Source organism: Mytilus trossulus, chromosome 6 (assembly GCF_036588685.1).
Source record: "Mytilus trossulus isolate FHL-02 chromosome 6, PNRI_Mtr1.1.1.hap1, whole genome shotgun sequence".
NCBI lineage: Eukaryota > Metazoa > Mollusca > Bivalvia > Mytilida > Mytilidae > Mytilus > Mytilus trossulus.
The window spans coordinates 67,452,385-67,465,177 of record NC_086378.1 but is presented as its reverse complement, the minus strand read 5'-3'; the positions used below and the strand labels follow the sequence as shown (position 1 = coordinate 67,465,177).

General features: G+C 30.5%; 1 protein-coding gene and 1 long non-coding RNA gene across 2 annotated transcripts in view; one reads left to right on the top strand and one right to left on the bottom strand.

Annotated features, from left to right (window-relative positions):
• The window catches only part of LOC134721722 (uncharacterized), a 103,003-nt gene extending 91,188 nt beyond the window's left edge, over nucleotides 1–11,815 (bottom strand). Inside the window, exon 1 of the mRNA XM_063584897.1 lies at nucleotides 11,644–11,815. The gene's annotated coding sequence lies outside the window, so the exon portion shown is untranslated. The remainder of the gene's footprint in view (nucleotides 1–11,643) is intronic.
• Nucleotides 27–8,780, top strand: LOC134723687 (uncharacterized). Its single transcript, XR_010108153.1, has 3 exons — nucleotides 27–318; nucleotides 5,705–5,911; nucleotides 8,579–8,780. It is a non-coding gene; the product is annotated as an uncharacterized LOC134723687 (long non-coding RNA).
• Nucleotides 11,816–12,793: the final 978 nt, after the last annotated feature.

Sequence of the window (12,793 nt, the reverse complement as noted above, 5' to 3'; positions counted from 1 at the left end):
TATTAAAGTCGCAACATCCCTAGAAAGATCAATAAAATACAAATGTGTATTGATATCATGGTTTGTTCTACAAAGAACGATGAAATGTCTTGTCATTCTAAATCAAATTAAAACTCGACAGCGGACTATTTTTATGTGCATTTAGAACTTTGTTGACAGATTGCGATTCGTGCTCGCGTCGTCTGTCAAAGATGATTTGCAAATTTTTCATACTAGAAGCAAGGAGATTGAAAATTATTCACAGGAAAAACAGTTTGTTTTGAGGCAAACAAAATCAACATTCAATTAAATAAAAAAGAGAGTTAAGGAATTTACGTGGTAAGATTTTAATAGAACAAGCGAAAAAAGGATCTGAAAATGCAGTTATATGAAGGGGAGGACAGGGGGGTACTCTTTTTCCTTCTCTCACCTCTTTTCTCCTTTCTCCTACCCCTCTTCTCCTTATTTTATTTTTTTTAATTTACCGGAAAAAAGAGAGATATTTTATTTCTTCATATTTTATTTTTTTCTCCAACTTCTCCTTTTTCCCAACCTTCCTCTCCTTTCTCCTACCCCCTTTCTCCCACCCCTTTCTCCTACCTCCTTTCTCCCTGTCTCCCTTAGAAAATCAGTCCATAGCTAGTAATTTATGTTTGTAACTTGTTTTCCTAGGAAAATATGTCACAAGACTTGTTTTTCTAATAGTTTTTTTGTATCATAAAATATATTTAAAATAGAAGATTTTTTTTTTATAGATAAGATTGGATAATAGAAGAAATTTTTTGCCAATAAAAATGAAGAATATTTCCTTAATAACCTAATTATTAAAAACATAAATATTCAGTTTCCTTTGCTTATAACATTTTTTATAATAAAAGACATGGACATTTTTAGTCCAAATAATTATGACGTCTTGATAGGCTATTATATTTTTTTTCTTTGACGCCTTACTTCGTCAAATTATGACGTCTTGTAAGTTGAAAGGCTTTTATATTTTTTTTCTTTGACGCCTTACTTAGTTCGTCGAAGTAAGGCGTCAAAGAAAAAAAATATAATAGCCTTTCAAGCTGTCATAATTATTTGGACTAGGACATTTTTACCTAGGAATTCAATACTAATGACATGGACATGATTTTCTAGGAAAATATGACATGGACATGATTTCCTAGGAAAATTAGTCTGCAGACAAATTTTATTTACAGCTAATTTCCTAATGCATGTACTGCAAAACTTTGGTTGGCTTGCCTTCTTTGTTTGTATAATTGTTTATACAAGCTTTGTTAATATGATTGACATGATGGTCATCTTTATATAATATATATAGGCATAGTTTAACCTGTATATTTAATATTTGAATTTAATTGGATATTATCCTAATGAGTGTACAGTTTAAATACAAAGCAAGCAAGCTAACTTAAGTCTTGCTCTACATGCTTTAGGAAATTAGCTGTAACAGATTGATACACAACTCTTTCGTTTTGTCTATAACAATGTTAAAACATATTACATTCATATTCACTTTTAAAAATTAAAGGCAAAGACATTTAAACCTAGGACTTCTAATGACATGGACATGACTTTGTGGGAAAATTAATAGTCTGGGGACATAATTTTTATCAAAAACTTAACTATGTGACTCTTAAAAATTACTAAAACATAAGATTTAAATTTGCAAATGCAAGTAATTGAATCTTTTATAGGATTTTATAGGACATGATTACCTAGGAAAATTTGGTTGGGGACATATATAACTAATATCGGACTAAATATATACTAGTAAATTTTGTAACCATGGACTTTTTATACTATATAGTAATATTTGTCCGCCCTGACATATTTTACCAGGACAAATTTATCATTCACACTTGTACTTGTTCGCCCTGGATCAATTTGCTCTGATTTTTTTTTTATACTCCAGTGGCATAATGTTGATTATTTGAACATTACATGTTAAAGTTTGTTGAAAAATTTGCTGAATTTTTGTATTGCCACAACCAATTTATTATTTCCCCTATTTGCTTAGTCACTGTCATGATAGTAGAACACTGGAGTACAATGTATTAATTTATCTTCATTGCTATTTTGTAACAAAATAATTTGTTTTTTAATACAAGTCTCAGAATATACAAAATGTAATTTTAAACGAACTTGTAAATCCTTGTATTAAATTCCTGTTTTCGTGATTTACAGTTCATACATCCATGACATCATTGTTTTTATTAATTCCAAGCTGACTACTAGCTTATAAATCAAAACAAAAAGTTTGTTTTTTTATTATTGATCCATCAAAAGACAATTATCACAAAAATCAGTGAGAATAATTTACATGTTATTGAACAATTAACTTTCCTAAAAACTTTTAAATTTTTTTTTTTTTTTTTATAAATTTAAAGCTATATACAATTCTTACATGCATCTCTGAAATGTGCTTCTATGTGGTTTTGTTAGCAATTTCTGTACAGGTCTGCTAAAGGCTCAAATTGACATTTCACCCAATTTCACCATTTTCCCTCCAAAATTTGGGTTTTAAGGCAAAATTTTTATTTTTCCTTATTGGTGACCCTTGTATTTGCCAGGGACGCATACATGTATATATAAGTCCTTGTATTTGCTATTTGAAGCTATATTTCAGCTTTGTACATTACAGATTTGGACCAGGTCACACCTGAGGTATCACAGACAGTTTTTATTTGATATCCCATAAAAATATGTCAGCCCCTCTATTTTCCCTATCATTTCATTGAAAATGGTCCCTTTACAATTTTGAGCTTAAATGGTCTGGAACCCCTATTTTTTTCGACAAATTTGAGGTACTCTTTGTAAAGATTAAAATAATACGGCATTCTGATAGAAACTTTGAATAAGTCTGAGCCATCTTAACTGTGTAAAATCAAAAGTAGCAGCACGAAATAAAGTTAAAATGAATATGAGTCCCTTGTATTATATTTTAAACACCGCTTTTTTGATGATCAAGTAATTCCTAAATGAATACTGGAAAATAGCTGTAGAATGCTCTCCGAACATAAAATTTGCATCAAATAATAAAAAGCTTCATTTTAATCAACATAGAAATATGTTTAGAATTTGATGATTTATTGGGTATATATATATGATATTGCCTTTACTCAGTTATAAACTAGAAAAAAAGTAATGTTTAGCTCACCTAGCCCAAAGGGCCTACTGAGCTTTTCCCATCACTTTGCATCCGGCGTTGTTACTTTTACAAAATTCTTCTAGAACTCTGAAACTACTGGTCCAAATTAAACCAAACTTGGCCACAATCATCATTGTGGTATCTTGTCAGATGACCCGGCCAACCAGCCAAGATGGCCACCATGGCTTAAAATAGAACATAGGGGTAAAATACAGTTTTTGGCTTATAACTCAAAAACCAAAGCATTTAGAGCATATATCTGACAAGGGTATAATTGGTATAATTGTTCAACAGGTGAAGATCTATCTGACCTGAAATTTTCAGATGAATCAGACAACCCATTGTTGGGTTGCTGCCCCTGATTTAGTAATTTTAAGGAAATTTTGCTGTTTTTGGTTTTTATCTTTAATATTATTATAGATAGAGATAAACTGTAAACAGCAATAATGTTCAGCAAAGAAAGATTTACAAATAAGTCAACATGACCAAAATGGTCAACTAGGTCAATTAATCCCCTATGGAGTTATTGTCCTTTATAGTCAATTTTTAACAATTTTCATAAAATTTGTAAATTTTTACTAACCGTTTCCTCTAAAACTACTGGGTCAAGTTCATTTATTTATAGAGATAATTTTAAGCAGCAAGAATGTTCAGTAAAGTAAGATGTACAAACACATCACCATCATCAAAACACAATTTTGTCATGAATCCATCTGCTTCCTTTGTTTAATATTCACATACCTGTAGACCAAGGTGAGCGACACAGGTTCTTTAGAGCCTCTAGTTTAAAGTCTAGAATACCTTTTTATACAACCATAAAATTTTTGCAATCATATGATTATATTGGTATCACATCGTCTTTGTGGTTAGCTGAGCATCTTTCGAAGACGGATGGTTTCCAGATAATAACTTTAGTATAAGTTAATCATGTTAATAGAAATGAATAGAATTTTAACACAATGTTTAAAACAACAAAAGGAAGCTTGGGATTGATATTGGGGGTTATGGTCCCTAAGATTTAGGATAAGGGGACCAAAACAAGCATTTATCTAGTTTCAGGACAATAAGTTGTGTATAAGTATTTCAATTCCTCTGAAATTGTACCACAATGTTAAATATTATAAGAAGAAGGTTGGAATTTATTTTTAGGGTTATGGGGCAAACAGTCATGAATGATGGGCCAAACACAAGCATTTTTGTAGTTTAATGACTTGTGTAAAAGTGTACATGTATGATCTTTCTAAAATTATACCCCAATGCTCTATACTACTATGGGATGGTTAGGATTGGCTGAGGGTATAGATAAAACCATTTATGAATAAGGGGCAAAAAAGATGAAAAACAATCATTTTTCTGGTTAAAGGATAGTCAAGACAATTTGAAAGCTGTGTAAGGGAGGTAATCCAAAAGTTATATTTGAATTATTTCACACAACTTTTAAGATGGTACCTAACACCACAGGGAGATAACTCTGTAAAGTCAGCTAAACGTTGTAATTACGTTGTGTTGTTAAAGGGATATTAAGCTTTTCAATGATCAAAATGAGTGTTTGTCAAACTGCTATATAACCAGTGTAATTTTTCTGATAAAACGGTTGGTTCAAAAAAAAAAATTTTTTTATATTTTTGTCAAAGAGTCAAAGTAAATACTTTGTCAAAATTTTAAGAAAATTAAACGAGCCAAATTAATGTTAGTTCAAGTGTTGGGTATTTTGAAATTTACCAACATATATAACTTCAGTAAAAATCAGTTATTTGAAGTTATATATGATAACTTAAGTTTAATTAAAAAAATGCCAATAGTTTTAGCATAAGTAAATATAAATCTTTGAAGTTTGAAACCACAAAAAGGAAGGTTTGGATTGATTTGGGGGTTAATTTATGGTCCCTTTGGTGTAGGAAAAAGGGGTATAAAAGGGGCCCAAATAATCAATTTTCTATTGTCCAGACAATAATTTGTAGTACAGTTTATAGAATTGCCTGAAGTTTCCACACCACAAAGGATAGTAAGGGTTGGAATATTGGAGTTATGACTCAATCTGTTTATGAATTAGGAGCAACAAAAGGGGAAAACAAGGGTTTTCTGGTTAATGGACAATTACTTTAGATTTGTTTCTTTTTGTTGGTGCCTTTTTTTGCTAGTTCTTTTATGAATTTTTATGCTCTACCTACAATAGTAGAGAAGCATTATGTTTTCTAGTCTGTGCGTCCTTTCGTCTGTTTGTTTGTCTGTCCATCCGTTCTTCCCACTTCAGTTTAATGTTTTTGGTCAAGATAGTTTTTGATGAAGCTGAAGTCCAATCAACTTGAAACTTAGTACAAATGTTCCTTATGATATGATCTTTCTTATTTTAAAACAAAATTAAAGACTTTTGACCCCATTTTTATGGTTCACTGAACATAGAAATTAAAAGTGTTCCCTCAGTTTCAGGTTAAAGTTTTTTAAGTCAAGGTAGTTTTTGATGAAGTTAAAGTCCAATCAATTTGAAACTTAGTACACATTTATCATTAAAAAAGCTGATTGTGTCGTTTCATATTATTTAAAATTTATTTACCTAATTTATAATTTCAGCTTTTCCATGCATTGTAAGATTTCCAGAATATAGAACATGTAGTTCCTGATAAAAAAAACACCAAAAGATTGCTAAGATAAAACTGTTGAGTAACTATTTGTAATACAGAATGCACCAAGATGGTGGTATGCTACATATATAATATTGATACTATGACAGATGAGAAAAGAAACTGAAGACATAACCAAATGCTGAAGTCAGCAAAGGTATGATTATAACTGTTATTGATGTTTGAAGAAGTGTGTCATTATAGCATCTACAAATATTTCAATCAAACATGGTTCAGTACTTAAGACTAGTTTTAATTTAAAAGAATTAAATGGCTACTAACATCCATTGCTAATAACAGCTTATTAACCTCCTGTTAAAAAAAAGAGGGGTGAAATATACCATAGCAACATCCAAACTCATAAATCGAAAATAAACTGACAACGCCATGGCTAACCAGATGATCTGCAGGGCGTAGCTTTATACGACCGCAGAGGTTGAACCCTGAACGGTTGGGGCAAGTATGGACACAACATTCAAGCTGGATTCAGCTCTAAATTTGGATTGTGATTTAATGGTTGACACAGCATAGGTTTCTGACACAGAATGAATGTGTTCTAATGAACTTAAAAATTTTGTTTTCTCTTAGAGCAATTCACAATGCTGTTGAATATTAATCCTCTCAAAAAAATGTTTGAAGAAATCTTCTTTTTATTTATGAAATTTCAAATTAGAAAAATTGAACCCAATTTTTAAATCCCATCGCCCTTTCCCTTATTCCAAAACTAATCTCAATTGAAATATTTTAATGGAGTTTGCAACAATAACTACTCATTTAAATACATCATAAAATATTAAGATGTAAAAAAACTGCTTGTTATCACTGAATGGTAAAGATTATTCAAATTGATCAGTTGGTAGTAAAAAGTGAATATACATTATAAAGTATATTGTATATAACAAAGATTTAAATTGATTCAGGACAAAGAAAGATAACTCCAATTAAAAAAAAATTCTTGCAATAAGTTATTTTTTGCTTACTATTCTGGACAAAGAAAGATAACTCTAATTAAACAAAAATTTGCTATTTCACAATATTGTGAAATTAGATAGATCTTGCCATTGCACAATACTGTGCAATTGAAAAAGACTTGCTATTGCACAATACTTAATATAATAATTTTAGATCCTGATTCGACCAACTTAAAAACTGGGCCCATAATCAAAAATCTTAGAACATGTTTAAATTCAGCATATCAAAGAGACCCAAGACTTTATTTTTTGTTAAAATCAAACTTAGTTTAATTTTGGACCCTTTGGACCTTAATGTAGGCCAATTTAAAAAATGGGACCAAAAATGAAGAATCTACATACACAGTTAGATTTGGCATATCAAAGAACCCCATTTATTCAATTTTTGAAGAAATCAAATAAAGTTAAATTTTGGACCCAGATTTGGACCAAATTGAAAACTGGGCCAATAATCAAGAATCTAAGTACATTTTTAGATTCAACATATCAAAGAACCCAACCGATTCATTTTTTGTCAAAATCAAACTAAGTTTAATTTTGGACCCTTTGGACCTTAATGTAGACCAATTTGAAAACATGACCAAAAGTTTAGAATCTACATACACAGTTAGATTCGGCATATCAAAGAACCCCAAATATTCAATTTTGATGAAATCAAACAAAGTTTAATTTTGGACCCTATGGGCCCCTTTTTCCTAAACTGTTGGGACCAAAACTCCCAAAATCAATACCAACCTTCCTTTTATGGTCATAAACCTTGTGTTTAAATTTCATAGATTTCTATTTACTTATACTAACGTTATGGTGCGAAAACCAAGAAAAATGCTTATCTGGGTCCCTTTTGGGCCCCTAATTCCTAAACTGTTGGGACCTAAACTCCCAAAATCAATACAAATCTTCCTTTTATGGTCATAAACCTTGTGTTAAAATTTCATAGATTTCTATTCAATTTTACTAAAGTAAGAGTGCGAAAACTAAAAGTATTCGGACGACGAAGACGAAAACTAAAAGTATTCGGACGACAACGATGACGCCAACGTGATAGCAATATACGACGAAAATTTTTTCAAAATTTGCGGTCGTATAAAAATGAAAAAGACAAACAGACAATAAATAGTACACTAGAAACAACATTAAAAACTAAAAACTGAGCCACACAAACCCCACCAAAACTGGGGGTGATCTCAGGGTCTCCAGAAGGGTAAGCAGATCCTGCTCCACATGTGGCACCCTTTGTGTTGCACATGTTATTACAAACTTGGTATATATATATATATAGTCTATTTCGGTAGGTCACATTCATGAAAAGGAAAGGGGATTGATGGTACGAAGTAAGAAACATCCGATATCATCTGTGAAATGGTTTATCCATAATGGTCAACCAACTGTGATGATTGGGTAACCTGTATTATATTCAGGGGTGAATTCAGACATTCCTAAAGGGGGGGGTTCAAACTAAATGTCTCCATTCAAGTGCATTGATCGTCTCAAAAAAAGGGGGTTCCAACCACCGGAACCCTCCCCTTGGATCCACCACTGATATTTGAGAAATTGCCACAATACATTTTGTTGATATCAAATTAAAGTTGAGAAGCTACGGTAATCTATAAATGTTTATCTATTTTTCATTGTCTACTCTCACCTTGATTAGTAAATAAATAAAAATCATGTTGGAAGAAAAATTTAGTCATGTGTATATGTTTTAGGAACTAATTGTGGTATATTCTTCAGATTGAAACATGCAACAGAAAGTTCAATCATGACCATAAAGCAGGCAAGACATTTCAGTATGTACAATCTTGTAAAAATATGTCAAACTATGTCAAAGCATATTTTTTGTTTTGTTTTTTCAGATTAAGATATAAAGAGTAGATATTTTCCTGAAGATCTCATTTATGTCTCGAATGTGAAGGGAACAGAAGCTATCATGATGATTCTTTAAAGAAAAGATACAGAAACACAAGCTCCTGTAGACACTTATGAAAAAGAAGATGTTTTTGCAATGAATATGTGTGAATGTGATAAATTATGGCAAATCAACATGGTCAATTAACAACAATATGTTCTACACATTTCCTAGATTTATAAGTTTCATAACATTTAGTTGAGGCAAACTAAAGTTAGATAACGGAAAAAAAAAAAAAAATGGCAAATAAATATTGTTATTAAATACTCAGTTTTAGTTATTTTTATTTTGATATTAAAAAATATACTGTATTAGATAAATACTAGTTATACATTTAAAAAATTAGTAACCCTCATGTCTCCCTGCATTAGAAGTTGCATAATTTAGCATTTACAGATGAAATATAATTGTGAGTAAAGTTCAACATGTGAAATAGTCTGACTGGATATGACAGAACATCAAAAGAAATGACGAAAAATTTCACATCTTATCAAAATAGTACTACTAGAAACTAAAAGCTACTTGCAATTTTCACTGGTTTTGAGATCAGTAACAGTCTGACAAGGAAAGAATTTAATGAACATGATTATGATGCCTCTTGATAAATATAAAAACATATTGACTGTAAAATAATTACCAGTTACCAATTATATCTGTTGTTTACAAAATTTGTTATTTGGAAATATCTGTTGAATGTTTTGAAATTAAAATGTGTTAACTGAAATGATTTAAAGAATTGAAGTCTTTAAATGATACAAAAGCAAGGATACATTGAATGATTGCAATTGAGACAACTACTAGCCCTGCATTGTAGGGCATTGATGTAAACAAGTACAGGTCACCTGAAGTCTTCAACAATGAGCAAAAGCCTGAATTTAAAGATCGTTATACATGGGCTAATTAAGTCCCAAGATAATGCTATCTACATCATTTGCTTTCAAATTTTTGTTAGTTTGTTTCTGATGAAGGTTAATTAAAATAAGCCCAGCACACTTAATTTGTGAACTGTTTTTATTAAATTTCAAAAGAGAAAGCTAATAGACAAATTTAAGCAAATAACAAAAAAAGGAAATCCATTTAATATGGCAGACAGCAACCAAACACAACCAATGGACATAACGAACATATTTTTAAATGCCCAAACTGCAATAATAACATTAGATACAAAAACATCTTATATAATGCTGGATTACACAAAAGTGTTTAAATCATCTGCTCTTCTCTAGTGTTTAAAAATTGTACAGATTTGGTGTCACAATATCTCAGTAGCATGGATTAGAATCCCGGCATGGGAAGAACAAAAAAAATTTGAAAGCAAATTTACAGATCTTACATTGTTGGGTTGATGATTTGACGACTAAATGCATGTACATGTACAATATATACAAAAAGTTGGCTGCTATTGAGACAAAGGCAAAAATCATAGTGCAACAAAACATGTTTATTACAGATATAATAACAACAAACTAAAATAACACTTACCACTACTAAATGAATAGGAACTTTCAGGAACTAATTGCAGCTACTGTCCAGGTTATGTTAAACAAATCACCTCCAACTGATCTGTTCAGTGAAGAGTTTTTACCATTGAAATGAAATGTGAACACATTCCAATCTTTTGGCAGACGTGAATATTCTCATGTGGCATTTATACCTATATTCAAGGGTACCTATATCTGGTGGTGATAACTAACCATTTTTTTCTTCTTTTTGTTTAATTTTGAAAAAAAAAATGGAATTAAACCTTTTTTCAGCATTTTGGAAAAATATAATTTTGTAAATTTTTCATGTTTTTTTCATTTATTTTTATAAGAATTAAATTTTAAAAGAAATTTTTTTTTAAATATTTTTTTTTTTTTTTAATTTTGAAAAATTTGATTTTTTTGAAATATTTTGCATTTATAAATTTTTCAAACTTTAAAAAAGTTAATTTTAGTTGCCTTCGTCCATGCATGCATGGACTAAGTCTGTTGTGTAAGTCCATGCAAGCATGGACTAAGTTAGGGTTAGTTGCCTTAGTGCATGCATGCATGGACTAAGTCTGTTGTGTTAGTCCATGCATGCATGGACTAAGTTAACGTTAGTTACCTTCGTCCATGCATGCATGGAGTAAGCTTAGTTTCTAAATTTTCATGTTTACAAATCATGAAAAGGTTAAGCCTTACTATCAAGTTTTGCAATTTATTTCTCAGGTAAGTTATAATGCACAATATGTATGTAAAACATAATTAATAGGTTGAATATGAAAAAAACCAACTAAACAGAAAAAAAAGGTAATTACATCAAATTAAAAAATAATTGAACTAACACCATGAAATTTAGAGGTAAGAAGAAATGGAGGTTTTCTAAACTTGATGTTGATTTCAAGTTTTATTTAATACCTTGTTAAGAGTAGTTTTAAGAATACTTCAATTTCAAGTTAAAAATATACTAAGTATTGTTTTTGAAATAATTACTCGTGATCAATTGTAATTTAAAAGAAGTAATGCTATGCAGAAACTAAAAGGGGCATATAGTAAAAGATGATGTGGTTATATTTCATTTGAGATCAAAAGTCGTAGGAGTTTGGAACAATATTTGTAAACACAAATATCTTGTCATGGTTATATTTGTTTCCTAGACGAGACATAATACGTCGACTTCATAAAATATCTGAACCAGCGAAAGTCGTCGCATTCAACACATTTAGCGCCTGTAGTCAATAAGGCTATCTTTCCCAAGATCTTTCGCTGCAGCCCGTTTCATGTCTTTCTTAAAGAAGTTGGTGTTGATGCTATGTGTGAGGTATTGGAAGGGATTTGATTTACCATTTAATTATTATACTATGGAAGTGTGGTAAGATGTCGTTTTTCTATAAATATTATTTCAATCCCTGATAGTCATGTAGAAAAATTTCCCGTTCAAGTGACACTTAATTTCAAACAATATATAACAGGCAATAACAGATTTGTATATTAACAAAAAGATATAAACTATTTGAAATATATATATTGATTAAATAAGTGAACTTACCTTGATTTCCAATGTTGATAGCTTCTTTAGCTAATATGCAGCCGATCGCTTAACTTTCATAGCAGCATTTTCCTCAAATTTGTCAATTGATTTTTCAACGTGTTGATCACTGTGGTCTTACTACACTAAAATTCATAAGACTGTCTGTAAGTTAATTACCAAAACATCTTTTAACTAAATACATAATGCTTTTATCTAATTAACTGTGCATTTATCTAAATAACTTCACCTGTCTCTATTGATGAACCGATGCAAATTAATGGGAAGTATTGACATAAAAGCATTTTTCAAAGATAGTGTACACTATTTATACATTTCGTAACAGCTTAATTACTTTCTACCATTACGGTAACGATACATATGTTAATAGAGGAACAGAAAAGCAAAAGTACATGGAAAGCAAGTGTAAGCTTTAGGTAATTCAAAATAATGTTACCATCCAATTCTAATGGTTTATTGTTTCTCTTAATAAAGCGATTGATTCAAGCAAGGTTACTACTATAGTGGATATGGTAGCGGCAATCACATCGTCTGCCTTAATTATATATAGAAAGAGTATTGAATAATGTTCTTGCTTGTCTTTTAATATTTTTAACGATTTTCGTGCTCAAAAATGTACAAAAGATCATAAGCTGTTGATATTCAAGAGTGACCGACAAATAAACAGCAGGTTGCAATTCAAACTACAAAATGATAAATTCTGACCCTTTATATCATTTAGAGATTTATTTTGTCATTGAGGCAATTGCATACTCATCTCATATTGAATGTTTTTGACTGTAAGAATGCGAATTATTATCGAACTACTTCTGAGTTACAGTACAACAAAGACACTAGGTCTAAAAGCACTGTAAACCGAGTCTTATTGAGGTTTTCGCCTAGTAAGGAGAAGATTTTTTTTCGTCAGTTTTGAATTTTTTGTTTGGTTATCTTTATTGCGCAAGTATAATTTTTGTTATAAATGAACGATCTGCTTAAAACTCAAAATGATGTCGCCAACGTGTTATCAGATTTTAGCGTTGTGTCGATGACCTTACTATGACTTTTACATGTGAAATAACAATAATATCATTGTTACTTTGTTTATGAATTTGTGAATTGCGCATATGAATCTTGTATCATTTTGTACAAGGTATGCAATACACAAATT